Below are 15,786 nucleotides of genomic sequence, written 5' to 3'. Positions count from 1 at the left end.
GAAATATGGGGCCTATTCCCTCCTGCTCTGGGTTAGCAGGACTGCCAGGTCACCGAATATCCTTTGCAATGTGTTTATTGGAGCCAGTAGGTATTAAATTATTTCATCAAGCAGTCCTGTAACTTTGCAGACCCCTGGTGGGTCTTCTAATCTCAGATTATGTTCTCCCGTTGAGCCATGATTGCTGGAAGGGTTATTACTAGTTCTCATTATACTATCTCCTGAGTCCTCTTTTATCCCTTTGTTAAAATTGTGCCACTGAGAATATTTTAACTCAAATTGAATTTCCATTCTGACTCCCCACTATGATGTCATGGAGTTCCAGGTTCCTAAAAATCTTCTAAAATTATACAGGGGAACAAAATGTGTGGGCTCAGTAAGTTTTTTTTTCCCTTGGTAAAATAACTATTTTTCCATTCATTCAACATTTATTATTCAAAGTACTGGACCAAGGTCCTGCAGAGGGAATATATGCATCTGAATGTGGTATGGTAGAAAGTACGGAAATGAATCAATAATTCTGTTGTTCTAAATTCATAATGCCTTTTGAATAAAACTACTTTAAAATCACCAGCTTTCCCCCCATGAGTATGAACCTCAATTTTTGTTTCATTAGTTTTATCCACCCTGGCTCCCAATCCAGGTGCTTTTTAAAAATTTCACATTCTTTATATATGGTAGTTTACCATGCAGAATGCAAGTGATACATATCAGTATATCAACATATCAGTGATACATTTTGCTGAAGCATTGAGTCTTCTGTAGACACATAAAACTATTGAGTTCCCTAACTGGTGTTTATGTCTCAAAATGCCCTCCAAATATTTCTCATCAGACATCACTGTGGCCTCTTGAACATTCCCCAACTCTCGCTAACTAGGAGCAGTTACTGATGACAGAACCAAATCTAACTGTCCCACTCACGCTTTTTTATGGTTTCACCCTTCTGATAGACCTTACAGATAACCCAGCCCAGCAAAGATCCCATTTACCAAATTACAAATCAGACGGGGAGTTTATTCTCTGCTTCCATGTGTAAAGGTATGCAGGGATTTGTATACATTGTACATACAAAAGTATATGTAAGAATTTCTAGATCATTCTTATGATTGATATGGTAACGTTTGAAAAGAAGAAATCAAAACTTCTCTCAGAAAATTGTGGATGTATAGGTTTATATCAAACCCTTAAGGAAAGAATTAAAATAGAGTTAATTTAGGTAACAAGAAGCCCTCTGTGAAAAGTAACAACCCATTTGAATCTTCATAAGGGCTGACCCATTACTGCTCTCCACCACTTCTATATAGTGCCTGGTGTAGTTATTGATATTGGTTTGGAATTCAATAAGTATCTGTGGAAAAAAATGAATGAGAGACAAGTCATTCTACAACCACATGGATAAATTTACTGAAGCCTGTGGACCATAGAATAGATGTACATGAATTCTGACGACACAAGGCAGTGAAGTTATAGATTCCTGCTACCTTATTCCATGTTATCTAGAATATATGTTATCATACAGAAAACATATATTCTAGATAACTGCTGAGGAATTTTCTTCTATTGAACTGAATCACCAGGTAACTTTGGATAGAAGAGGCTATCTGTTCTCACACCCCCTCTCCTGGCAGATAAATTAGGAGGGAGGTGCACGCTTCAACTTCTCTTCTAATTACCCAAGAATCATCATCTCCCCAGAAAAAAATCTCAGTTATTTTACTGAGACTTATTCCCAAACTCCTTGACATGCGGTATCATAGAATCCTCTGAACAAAGCATGATGTTCTTATTTGTAGTCTTTCACCTGTAAAATGGGAAGGGAATTTTTGAAAAGTTCAATTGAGTAACTACAATGAGTTGGTCATTGTCTTAACAGGTACCAAAACAAAGGTGAATGATATGTGGTCTCTGCCCTCAAGGCAGTCCTAGTTTATTGTGGTAGACAATCTATATATATATATATATATATATATATATATATATATATATATATATATATGATGAGTGTGCATGCATGTGTGTGCATATGTATTATACAAATAAGAAAGTGATGCACTTGAATGTTCATGCCATAATGATTAAACATAGACATTTTTGATGTCAGGATGCTCAGACCCCCAACTTTTCTGCAAAATTACATGCATGGAAGGCCATGGTCAAATATTGGACTATGTCTTCTTTTTGTCATATGTAGAATCAGGGTGATATTATTTATCTCTAAGGGTTGCCACAAGAAGTAAATGTAAGCAACACATTTAAGTGATTAACACATGCTAACTGGCAAAGGATTCACAACAGTTACTACCAATATGTGTGTTACTATTATTTTTCCATGGAAGTAATAAATTGCTGCCCAAGAGGTCAGAGATGCTATCATAAGGAAGATGCATTTGAGATGACTATTTAAGGATGAGCATATACTGTGCTGACACTGTAGTAGGAGATACCTAAACCTGACAGTTGGAACAGCTTGTGCATTCATTATCAGAGTAAAACTGCATTTCCCGTAAAATGTTTGCCTCCAACTTAGAAACACGGAAGCATCCTCTTCCTGGTGACCACAAGAAGACCAGTATTCCTTAGTAGAAGATGAATTTTATAGTTTGGACCATTGATCATGCAGAGATTCATTGTCAGTTTGACTTTTAAGATTTGCCAGGTATTAGAAAGGCTTATTTATAGAAAGCAGATGGGTTTTTGTCATTTAATTCACTGAAATTTACTTAGTACAAAGAAGGGGGAAATCTAGCTGGCTCCATGATAAAAGCTCTCTAAATACATTAGCTCCTTGAGTGGACTGCAAAGGGACAAATGGAACACTGCCTTTTAAATGAATCAGATTTCTTTTATGTTTTAGAAAAGATAAGACCACAGTGCTCAGCAGTAAATGATAACATGAGTACAAATAATTTCAGAATTTGCTTTATCAAACGCTGAATTCCTCTTCATCCATTGACCACAGAGCCGCCTTACTTATGAGGTGCCCTCATTGCTCCCCTAGAGTAGGACAAGTTCAAAAAACAGCTCCTTATTTCAAACCCAGACCTAGTCCATTCTGATTCTCAGATCTCTGTCTTATTTATCTGCTTTTCACTTTCAGTTTCAGTCAAAACGCCAATTGGCAGCCTTCTCCTTGTCAGGCATTACAAGGCATCTTTGCTTCCTTTTGCACTAACAATTATTATCCTTTAAAGAATTGCCCCCAAGTTTACATTCAATTGTTATGATTTCATCCTGAATTTAATTTGTGACATATATACCCAGATGAGTGCATTTTCTCTGTTCTATTCATATCTGTATGTCCTTTCTGCCTTTCCCCTCTTTCTCTTTGTCCTAACTACCCCATAATAGACACTATTTAATAGGGGTTGAAAATGTCAATTTTGAAGCCATCAGTCTGTGCTCTGATTGTAGTCCTTTTATTTATGAGTTGTTAATCTTGTAAAAGTGAATTTTCCTCTGTATTATTCTAATCTGTAAGCAGTAGTATCTATCTCATGGAATTGTTGTGAGGAATAAATAAAATAATGCATGCAAAGATGTAACCGTGTCTGAGAATATAGACTTACTATTGTTGTTTTCCTTCACCATGAATTATGAAAACCCAACTAGTTCTCACCACTGATTAGCATCAAGGTTACAAAGACGAAAACAAAACAAGACAAAATAAAATAACCACGGTATCTTCCCTGGAGGGGTTCATTACTCTTGTTTGGAAGAAAAGCTGAGAGTACTGTTATTTTTAGAGAGATAGTTTTGATAAGGTAGACAAGTAATGAAATACAATGTTTTAATTGTTTCAATACACAAGTTTTTGCAAGGAAAGGCAACTGCATCTTAATCTACATGCATTTGGGATGGTCTGGAGTTCTTTATTTGGAAACCTGCACTGAATTGTGAGACTCAAAGCAATCACATTAGATGATTAGAAGGGGCATAGGCATAGAATGAAGGAGTGGAAGAATTATCTCAGAGGTTTGCCTGTGACTGATAATGAGAGGAAAATTAAGATGAACAGAGAACAGCCATTCACCATCAGAACTTTGCAATGCCTCAGTAAGAAGAAGGGATAAGTCTTATTGGATAGGCAAGGGTACCTGGAGAAGCGTCTTAAAAATATGCAGTTATGTTTGGCCAAGACAGGTCAAATAATACAGGCAATGCTGAATATTCACTCTAGAACTCCTCATTACTGCTGATCAGGGCTTGGTACTTCCTGAATCGTATTTGATTTCTATCTTTATCCAGCATTGCTTCTTTCTAATTCTTTTTTTATAGGCATATCTTGGAGATATTGTGGGTTCAGTTCCAGACCACCACAATAAAGTGAATAAAATGATGTTTTTGGTGTCCCAGTGCATAAGGAAATTGTGTTTACACTATGCTGTAGTCTATTCAAGGTGCAATAGCATTATAGATTAAAAAAAAAAAAAACAATGTGTATGCCTTAATTAAAAAATAACTTATTGCTCAAAACTGGTAATCATATTCTGAGCCTTCAGTGAGTCATAATCTTTTTATGGTGGAGGAACTTGCCTCAACATTGATGGCTGCTGAGTGATGGTGACGGCTGGGGTGGCTGTGGCAATTTCTTAAAATAAGGCAACAATGAAGATTGACACATCAATTGACTCTTCCTTTTATGAAAGTTTTCTCTATAGCATGCGATGCTGTTTGATAGCCTTTTACTCTCTTCAGATATCTCTTCAGATAATCAATATTATAGTTAATTAAAGTAGATACGCTTTATCAACTATAATATTCTAAATCCTATGCTATCATTTCAACAACACTCACAGCATCTCTGCTACTTTCTTTGCTCATCCATAAGAAATGACTTTATCCGTTCAACTTTTGTTATAAAATTACAGCAGTTTATATATTCAGACTCTACTTCTTATTCCAGTTCTCTGGCTGTTGCTACCACTTCTGCAGTTACTTCCTCCCCCAAAGCCTTGAACCCCTCAAAGTCTTCCAGGAGGGTTGAAATCTACTTCTTTCACACGTCTGCTAATGTTGCTATTTTGATCTCCTCCCGCAAAGTAGAAATGTTCTTAATAACATGTAAAATGGTGAATCCTTTCCAAAAAGTTTTTGATTTACTTTGCCCAGATCTATCTGAGGACTCTACAAGATTGTGATTATAATGAATGCTACCAATTTGTACATATTAAAAATGGCTAAAATGGTACAAATTTATGTTATGTGTATTGTATCACAATAAATAAACCTACTTATAAAGCTGAAAGGGTTCAAGCTTTAAGTCAGTTGGAGAAAAACAGTTAAAAATTTCTCAGACTGGGCGGGCCATGGTGGCTCAGCAGGCAAGAATGCTTGCCTGCCATGCCAGAGGACCTGGGTTCGATTCCTGGTGCCTGCCCATGTTAAAAAAAAAAAATTTCTCAGATAGAAGTTGGTTAAGAATAGGAATTTGACACTGTCTTGTTCATTGAGGCATTGAGCTTAAGAATAGGAAAGAGGAAAGAGAAAAATATAAGACAGAGTAACAGCTCTCCCTCTTTCTCTCATTCTGAGAATTCTTCACCTTTGGTTAAACATTAAAGGATTCTCAAGAGATCTGAAAAAGTCTGCTGCCCAGTCTATTCCCCTAAAGCAATTGCATCCGAATCTCTGGGGATGGATCCCAGGCTTCAGGTTTTTCTAGATTCCTGAGCGATACATTGTGTAATGAAGTTTGTCAACCCCTCTTATACTTACTTACATATTATTTACTAGTGGATATATGACTGTTACATGCGGTAATTCCTAATGGGGAGAAGGTGTGGAAGTGATCAAAATTTCCTCTTCCCAAATTCTGATAGTATATTCCCTTTTTCCTGGACCAGGGGTGGGTAGGAGAAGCGCATGCTCCCGTGGAGAAGAATCTCCATGGAGGAAGAGTAAAAAATGTTAGCAATGTCAAGCTTCATCAGCAAAAAAGAAAACCCTGCTTGAAAACCAGGTATGCATTGCTTCTTCTCACCACTGACAAAATCTTAGGCTAGTGTGAAGACTGACCTCCTATTTCGCCAGCAATACTGCAGTTTTTTATTCTTCCACTACTTTATCTACATGGTTATTAGAGTGAGCATTCAAAAAGGCAAATCGGGTTGTCATTCTCCTGCTAAAAATCCTCCACTGGCAATTTTTTTAATCCTTATAAGGGTCTATGAAACACAAAATGATTTGTCCTGTCCAGAGGATTTGTCCTGTTCCCTGCTTACCTCTTCAGCTTCATCTTTAAGAATCTCTACATGAAACCTCCTCTTTCAAACTCTTTCCTTCCCTGATGCTGACAAATAGGTCAGCATGCATGGTTATGACATGTCCAAAGCAATATATGTACATTAGATATTTTTCTATATCACACTCCTTCAAGTTTCATTAGAGTAGGGTAATATCTATTTTATTCACCATTTTATCCCTAGGGCTTATTATTACTTCTAGTGCTTTGATAAAAATGTTTTCCTCCCAAAGATGGAGTGACTGATCATGCTTTCTGCAGCAGAAATCCCAAAAGGAAGGGTAGTTCATACCCTAAGTTGTTTTGTCCTTTCTTTACAGAATACTTTCTCTCCATTCTCAAATCAGTTTGCCAATTTCACTCTGAAGTCTGGGATTAGTTACAATCTTAAATCATAATGACGATGACTCAGAAAGTGGATGATTATAACCTAGCACATCACAAGGGGACTCAAGAGTGAACACAGATTTGGCATCCCTAGCTAGGTTTGTTGAAGAAATGTCAATCTTGATAAGGTTAGGATTATAAGTAATAAACCTAAGTGCCATTTAACCCAGTAGGTAACATATCTATACCTCTATTTTCTCTACAGCCTGAGACTATAAATAGCTGAAAGAGGATTCAAACAAATTAACCGATCAAGAATACAGTAACATATCATTATCTGCCACCAGGTCTCAGTGTCTTCTCATGACCCTTTTTTTTTCTCTTTTGCTCGTTCAAGCATAAGGAACTAAGTCCTCATTTCTCCTAGTCTCTTAGGTCTATGTTTCTCTGGCACTTTCAACTAGTATCTGTAAGACCAATAAACCAAGCTGTGTGAAGAAACCAACAATTACTTGAATAAAGTAACATCTGAGCTTGCAAAGTTTCTAGAGAATGAATAATCTTAATGGTTAGAGAAGAGGCTGAATGTCACCATTCCAGTTCTGTTCCTGAAATATCTCTGATTTTTATGTATTTCGCACTAACTATGGCTCTCTTCCTTACTAACCTCCAGACGCACAGAGGGCACTTGCAGAAATTTCAGATGCCTTCTCATAAGAAAGATGAGAGACACAGAATCCAAATTCAGTTATTCTCATTTTGGGTGAAGGTAACCTCTCTCTAGGTTCTAGCTGCATTCAAGAGACAGCAAATTTCAGTCCACAGGTCACATCTGCCCACGGCCAGTTTCTGTGCACAAATTTTTACTGGAACACAATCATTCCCTTTTATTTATGTATTGTCTGAAATTCAGTGTGTGGGGGTGCAAAATTAGGGGGCCTGGCCTCCTCTTTCACCAACATGGAAGTGGACAACAATATTTCAATTTGGGGAAAGGGGATTTCAGTGATATCGATGGGATATATTTAATTATGGGCTATAATTAACAATAGGAAGAGTTGGGGAGGAGGATTTTACAAATTCATCAAAAGCAAGGACCACAGCGTACGTATATCTGATATCCCAGTATTTAAACAAAGCATGTTCTTGAAAAAGCCATTTAGTTTTCAATAAACAATTACTGAACACCTACTAGTAAAACAAACTGACACAAAATCATTGCATTGGATCACTCGGTTGCCCAGTAGCTGAACCTTAAAACTTTATTTTGGAATAGCTGTTTTGTTCATTTATTTTGCTTTTAATGAAAATCTTTTTGAAAATCTGTACATAATATCACTCAAAAGCTGCTTAACCTTGAATAGGTTTACCTCTTAGAGATCCAGTTTCCTTGTATGTGTGACAGCTATGACAATGGTTGTGATTGTTAATTTCATGTGTCACTGTGGCTAGTTTATGGTTTCCAATTGTTTGGCCAAGTGAGCTCTAGCCTAATTATCACTATGAGCATATTTTGTAGATGGATTTAAATCATTAGTTAATTGCTGGTAGCTATGGGCAATTGCATCTAAAATCAACATAAGCGATTGCTTGCAGCAATGAGAGAAGTCTTGTCACCCAATCAGCTGGAGACCTTAAAACAAGGATTATAGATTTCAGCAGTTAAAAAGAAAACTTCCTATCTCTCCTTCAGCCAGCCCAATTCTGTGGGGGAGTTTAACCTTACCTTCAATGGAGTTTCCAACTTGCAGCCTGTCCGATGGAATTCAAGCTTGCCAATCTCCACAGTCACTTGAGCCAATTCACATAGCACTTCATATTAACATATATAATTATATTTTTTTATATTTATATAATATATGAGTATTTATATATATATATCCTGTGAGTACTGTTTCTCTGGAGAACTCTAATACAATGGTCATGAATTCATAAGATTGTAAGGATTTTATAAGTTGCTAGGTTTAATTAAGCAATATTTACTGAGAAACTACAATATGCCATGCATAACCTTGCATCCTGGCCATAAATACGCCAGTGAGACTTGGCACCTATCTTCTAGGGGTGTACAGTAAACTGGAGAAGAGAGGCACAGTATTTATTTTAGGATAATTTTAAACAACAAGACAACTTGTAAAATTATAAAGATATTTGTATACTTTTCACAGAACTTATTGAGAAAATGAAAGACATTTGAAAGCCTAATGGGAAAAAAAATAAGAGGACAGAAATGGAGAGTGGCTAACCCCCAAAAGAAAGTCATAGCTATATTTTTCCTTTCTGTTCATAAATTGTTGGATTGCAGAGTAGTATAAATAATAGTTAATGAAATAGGCATGAATAAAGTAATAAATAAACTATATGGCTTGGAAAATATGAAACAATAACCCCCAAGTAAATTGTTGTTAATGACAGGCATTTCTTCCTTTTAGGATTCTTTAACTTGAATCAAAGGGTAGGACTTTTTAAAAAAAGAAGGGTGGGTACATTAAGATAGAAGTGTAAAAAAAAAGGTGACTGTAAATATTAGTCTTCAGGCAGAAGTTTTTCTTGTTTGTTCGTTTTCCCTGGTCCTTGGTATTGATTTGCACAATGATAAAAATATACACTCAGACATACAAATTCATATAGTTCACAGAATAATGTCCTCCCTTTTCAAAAATGTCAAACTCCTCATACCAGGATCTGTGATTAAATCATTTATGCAGCAAAAGGGACTTTGCTGATTTGATTAACTTTTAGGACCTGAGATGGGAAAGAATAATCTGACTACTCAGGTGGCCACAATCTAATGAATCCTAGGAAACAGAGACCTGGTCCCCACTATGGTCACAAAAGATACAAAGATAAGCAGCATCACTACCTTTGAAGATGGGGAAGAGACCCACCAGCCAAGGTATATGGGCAGCGTTCAGAAGCTGGAAAAGTCAAGGAAACCAACTCTCTCTTCCCCCAGAAAGGAAAAGAACACTGCCCTCCCTACAATTTGATGTTTTTTGGCATGGGCAGGTGCCGGGAATCAATTCCCAGGGTCTCTGGCATGGCAAGAGAGAACTCTGCCACTGCGCCACCATTGTCCCCACTATAATTTCATTTTTATCTCAGTTAGACCTGGGTTAGATTTCTGACCTACGAAAGTATATGATAGTAAATGTGTGTGGTGTAAGCCAGTAAATTTGTTGTAATTTGTTACACCAGTAGTAGAAAACCACCTCAATTGGTCAACATTTAAACACTGGGATATATCATATTCAGGCATAGATATTCTGTCTCTTTTGAAAAATTAAAATATCTGTAACACTCTGCTCACATCCATGTGTAGAAATATCAGATGGAGTTGAGTTCTTTTAAGCTGAGGCATGAACACTTAAAATAGTATATCCACAACCCCCAACATTATTAATGTAACCTGGAGAGTATCTGTTGAATTTTCATCTAGGTCCTCTGCATTATGCCGTTAATAAACACTTAAGTATGAGAATAGACTGGTTGGGCTAATAACAACCCCCAGGAAACCATATTTTAGAGGAATTAAAGGAGTGTCAAGGGGTAGGAGATGTTTGAAGAGATTGCAAAAGTGCCCAGGGTGGGAAGCAATATCTTTCAGTTCTGTACACCAAATTATTTCCAATTATTTACACCAATCGACTTACCCCTACTCGCAAACACCCATCTCCTTTGCACTAGCCATATTTAAAACAATTTCATCATTTTTTGAAAATACCACACCATTTCCTGTCTCAGTGTCTGACTTAGTTTCCTATACCTGCTCTACCAAGTACCACAAACTGGGTGGCTTAAAACTGCAGGAATGTGTTGTCTCACAGTCCTAGGGCCTAGAAGTCTGAAATCAAAGTGTCAGTAGGGCCATGTATTCTCCGAAGTCTTTGGGTTCTGGTGGTGGCTTGCCAGAAGTCCCTGGCATTCCACAGCTTGTGTCCCAACTCGGTTTTGGCATCATCACATGGCCTTCTTCCTGTCTGTCTCCTACTGTGTCCAAGTAGCTTCTCCTTAGAAGGACAACCGCCATATTATGCTAGAATCCTCTCTAGTCTTGTGTTAATTAATAATGTCTTCAAAACTCCTATTTCCAAATATGGTTGCAAGCATGAATCTGGAGTTGAGCGGTTGAACATATCTTTTATGTGTGTGCGTGGGTGTGGGGATGCAATTCAATCCATGACAGTGTCTTTGCAAGTGATCTTCCCTCTGCATGAAATATTCTTTCCTTGAAACAAAAACAAAAGCAAAACCCTTGGAAGAGTCCTACTCACCCCTCAAGATCAAGATTGAATACTCTGTGAATACTCCATGAAGCAGCAAAGTGACCCCAGTAGAAAACTCAGTTCTTATTCTTTTCTTGCTGATTAATTAGTCCAAGCCTCAAATCATAGAACTACATAAAGCACTTGTATTATAAGAACTCATTTACTTCTTATTACTTCATTATAGTCACATATGCATTTATCGATTTGTCCATTTATAAATATTTATTGAGCCCCATTTATAGGCTAGATGTTAAACAAAGCACTTGTGATATAGCAATGAATAAATATGCATATAGATTATTCCATCCAGTACTTTATGGAAGAATTTTCCAATGCAGAAACTCTCATTTTCCATCTTTATGACCACAGTGCCTAACAGTGCCTGGAATATAATAGATGCCCCAATAAATATTTGACGGAGAGACAGAAGAAAGAAGAAAGGGGAAAGAGAATAGACAATGGAAAGAAATAGGAAGGGAGACACTCAAGAAAGGATGGAGAGGTAAAGAAAGAAAAGGGAGTATGTTCTCCCAACCAAAAAATATTGCTAGGACTATCCCTGAGGAAAGAGGAATAAGCAAGTTTATTTAGAATCTGCATAGCTTCCATCTTAACAGACATTCATTTTTATTTAATGCAGGCTATGAAAGAGTTGTTTGTTCAGAATTTCACAAACTTTCCCACTGAATTATTTTACTAGCAAAGGGGATGAATGGGAACCTCCAGAGGCTCTTGACCTACTAGAAGAGTGAAATTTCTTTAAGTCTTTTGATTTATTTGAAAAATTGATGTAAATTTTATAATCTACTCGTATTGCAGCCATGTTAGCATAGATATTTAAAAACAAAACAAAACATTGGTTTTTCTCTCAAATCTGCTAGTAAAATTTTGGCTACTGGAAATTGTAACCTTATTTACTATGCGGTTGCTCAGCCCCCCTGGCATGTAACCCACTATACTACTAGACGTGTGCAAGCTTGAAAGGCAGTGAGTGGACTAAGGAGCAGAACCCGTTGAGTCATGTGGTCTGCAAAACCCACAACGTCTGCCACTGGACACAGTGAATATCCTGGTCACTAACCTTATGCCTGGGAGACAAGTCTGCATCATAAATCATTGCCTCTTACTTCCTGTGCCTGGAGTCCTTCAAGCATTTTAAAGCTGTTACTATTATTTAAGAAATTTCATTTTAGCTGATTCTAAATCAGTTAAAAACACGTATTTTCCTTTCAATATCCTTCTGGGGAGATTAAAGTGCCTCTCTTTAATGAAACATAATTTCATTAATCTGTACATTTCCTTTTCAAAGATGGGCTTCTTTGTCACTTAAAATACCTCATTTTATACTAAGTTAATATCTAATATCATGCATTTGCCTGATTTAAGTAATAGCAATGTTTATAATTTGATAGCAGTTAGTGTTTGAGCTTTAAATCCGGAGGATATTTTGCTATTAAGCTAATACTATAAAATAGTGGTGCCTGTAAAGTCTGGTTTATAGATTCATATTTCGGCACACGCGTGCACACACACACACGTATGTATATTTAAATCCACAGTTATATTTATAGCAGTAGAGTTCTTATTTATCAGGAATGGCCAGTTCTTGGTCTAGTAACTTAAGTAGATATTTCTATGTTTATGGGCATGCATAAATATAAATGACAATGCTTCATTGCCATTCATATTTTCATGTTTAGTTTAACGTTTCACATTATAATTAATGTATAATTTCCATATTTAATTTAAGTTATCATGTTTAATACTTCATGGTTAATATAAGTGATGATGTTTCAATTAAGAAGAATATTGTAGATACAATATTCTGCCTAATTAAAGGGCTTCTATACCTGAGGGTCAGTGACAAAACCCTCCTTATAATGTGTTTACTGGAATGCTTTCTAAAATGTTTGAGAACACTTTTATAAAAGACATCTGGAACTGCTCTTTTCTAATACTCATGTAACTATAAGCCTGGAAGTTTCACGTTCTCTGCCACAATCACAGTGGTTTGTAAATGCACCTCACAGAGAGAAGGTACAGGTAGTAGGCATTTTCAACCATGTGAAGTGGACAGGAGCATGTTTCTGACCTTCTAAAATTGCTTGAATATGTTGAAAAGCAAATAAGATACTATATATCTAAAAATGCTAGAACCATTATGACTTTTTAAATTTTTAAAATAGGTACATCAGGTTATCAGCAACTATGTCTGAAGTTGATATGATAATTATCAGCTTTCACATTAATACATTCTCAGTCCAATGAGTTAATTCACATAACAAGCATTTATTAAACTACTAAATTGTTTGTGATATTTGTTCTAGTTTGCTAGCTGCCGGAATGCAACACACCAGAGACAGGTTGGCTTTTAATAAAAGGGGATTTATTTCATTAGTCCCTCAGAGGAAAGGCAGCTAACTTTCATCTGAGGTCTTTCTTACGTGGGAAGGCACAGGGTGATATCTGCTGGCCTTCTCTTCAGGTCTCTGAGTTCCAACAACTTTCCCTGGGGTGATTCCTTTCTGTATCTACAAAGACCTGGGCTGAGCTGCGAGTGCTGAGATGAGGTATGCTGAGCTGCTTGGACTGTGCTACATTGAGCTCTCTCATTTAAGCACCAGCCCATTAAGTCAAACATCATTCATTGCAGCAGGCATGCCTCCTAGCCAACTGCAGATGTTAATCAGCAACAGATGAGGTTCACGTACGATTGGCTCATGTCCACAGCAACAGAACTAGGTGCCTTCACCTGGCCAAGTTGACAACTGATTCTAACTACCACAATATTGATGAGACAATTGTGATCAAGACAGAAAAACGAAACACCCTTCATTATGGACATTGTAGTCCAACTGGTGTAATACAAGTGAGAAGGTAGTGATATTCACTTATTGTCAAAGGGCTATGAAGAAACATAATTTCAAAAATGACAAAAAAAATTAAGAATGAGCAAAGGACTAAATAGACATTTCTCCAAAGAAGATATAAAATGGCCCATAAGCACATTAAAAGATGCTTGATATCATTAAGCATTAGGGAAATGCAAATCAAAACCACAATGATAATACCATTTTGCCTCTATTAGAACACCTATGAACAAAAAAATTAGAAAATAGCAAATTTTGGTAAGGATATGGCTAAATAGGCACAATTGTAGATTGTTGGTGGGAATGTAAAATAGTGCAACCACTGCAGAAAACAGTTTGCAGTTTCTTCAGAAAGTTCAGCATAAAATTCCCATATGACCCAGTAATCCCACTTCTAGGTATATATTCAAAAGAATTGAAAACTGGGGCACAAACTGATATTTGTACACCGATGTTGATAGCAACATTATTAACAATAGCAAAAAGTATAAGCAACGTAACTGTCCATCAATGGACAAATGGACAAGTAACAGGCTGTATGTGCACACAATGGGATATTATTCTGCCATAAAAAGGAAAGAAATTCTGATGCATGCAACAACATGGATGAATCTTGAAGAAATCATGTTGAATGAAATAAGCCAGACGCAAAGTACAAATATTGTGTGAAGTTTCTAGAGTATGCAAATTTTTAAGAATGGAAAGCAGATTATGGGGGTAGGGGGAGTGGGAGGAATTTAATGCTTAGTGTTTACAGCATTTCTGTTTGGAGTGATGAAAAAGTTTGGTCATGGAAGAGGGTGATGAGGGCACAACATTTTCTATGAAATTAATATCACTGAATAGAATACTTGAAAGGAGTTAAAATGAGAAAATTTATGTTGTATGTATATTATCATGATAACTTAAACAAACAAACAAAAAAAAAGGTTAGGAAGGAAAACAAACCAGGGAGAGAAACTACAGTGAGCTGGAAGATTGGACTCTTCTACACAGTTTGTCTAGAAAGGCAACTTTGACTATGAATTACGTGAAGGAAGGGCATCAGCCATGACTGAGGAAAATTATTTTAGGCAAGCAGAATTATTCAACGAATAGCAATAAAACTGGAGAAGTTTGAATAAGAAAGGATATTAGAAGCAATAAACCAGTGATAGGCAGGGGATAAGTCACCTAGGTCCCTGCAGGCATGGTGAAGAATTGTGTTTTATTGTGAGTGTTATGGATATTCATTGGCATGACTTGAGAAACAAAGTTTCTTGATCTGATTTATGATTAAAAAGAGATATTTTGACTGCTATGTTGGAAAGAAGAAAAAAAAAAAAAAAAAAAAACCTAAAACAGAATAAGGAGTGGATGACCAGAGAGCAGGTACGAGAAACTAAAAGTGGTCCAGAAGAGAGGAAAAAGTGACTTGGTGGTGGCTGAAATGTTTGAAGTGGTGGTTGAAATGCCTGAACGAGAACACTTAAAGATTAAATATGCTTAGAGAAGAGAGACAAGGATTGATCTCTGTTTCATTCCATCACTTAGGCATCTAGAATCGCTAGAAGAAACCTGCAAAGGAACTTGAGAAGCAGTAAACCAAGGAGGTAGGAGGAAAATCAGGATTAAGGATCCTCAAAAGCCAAATAAGAAAGTGCTTCATAAAGAAGAGAGTGTTGACTGCATCAAATACTGCTTTGTTCAGGTAAGATGACACTGATGATCGCCATTGGACTTTCCGAGATGAATTTTTTGTGTGTGATTTAGCAACAGCATAGGAGGAACAAAAGACTGTTAGGCATGAATTGCATAGGTAATGGGGTTAAAGAAGGAAAATTGTAGGTTTAATCATTATTTTGAAACATTTGGTTATAAAAAGGTCACAGATGATTGGAATAGTAGCTATAAGAAACAATGAGTCAAAGGAAAAAAGTATTTTAAAGATGGTAGTTGTCAGAACACAATTTTCTGTGATGACAATGATCTAAATTAAGGTCTATAGTCTCATTTAATAATCTCTTTCAAATGGTTTAGGAAAAAGTTTAAAAAGAGCCATTCAAACTGATCAAGATTTTAAGTTAAAAACAGCTAA

The 15,786-nt window shown here is 36.5% G+C and overlaps 1 long non-coding RNA gene across 1 annotated transcript; it reads left to right on the top strand.

Moving 5' to 3' along the window:
* Nucleotides 1-340: 340 nt before the first annotated feature.
* LOC143660332 (uncharacterized) lies at nt 341-15,396 on the top strand. Its single transcript, XR_013163961.1, has 3 exons — nt 341-376; nt 5,847-5,962; nt 15,243-15,396. It is a non-coding gene; the product is annotated as an uncharacterized LOC143660332 (long non-coding RNA).
* Nucleotides 15,397-15,786: the final 390 nt, after the last annotated feature.

The sequence above is a fragment of the Tamandua tetradactyla genome, chromosome 16 (genome assembly GCF_023851605.1).
Source record: "Tamandua tetradactyla isolate mTamTet1 chromosome 16, mTamTet1.pri, whole genome shotgun sequence".
Lineage (NCBI taxonomy): Eukaryota > Metazoa > Chordata > Mammalia > Pilosa > Myrmecophagidae > Tamandua > Tamandua tetradactyla.
This window is presented reverse-complemented; position numbering and strand designations above follow the sequence as displayed.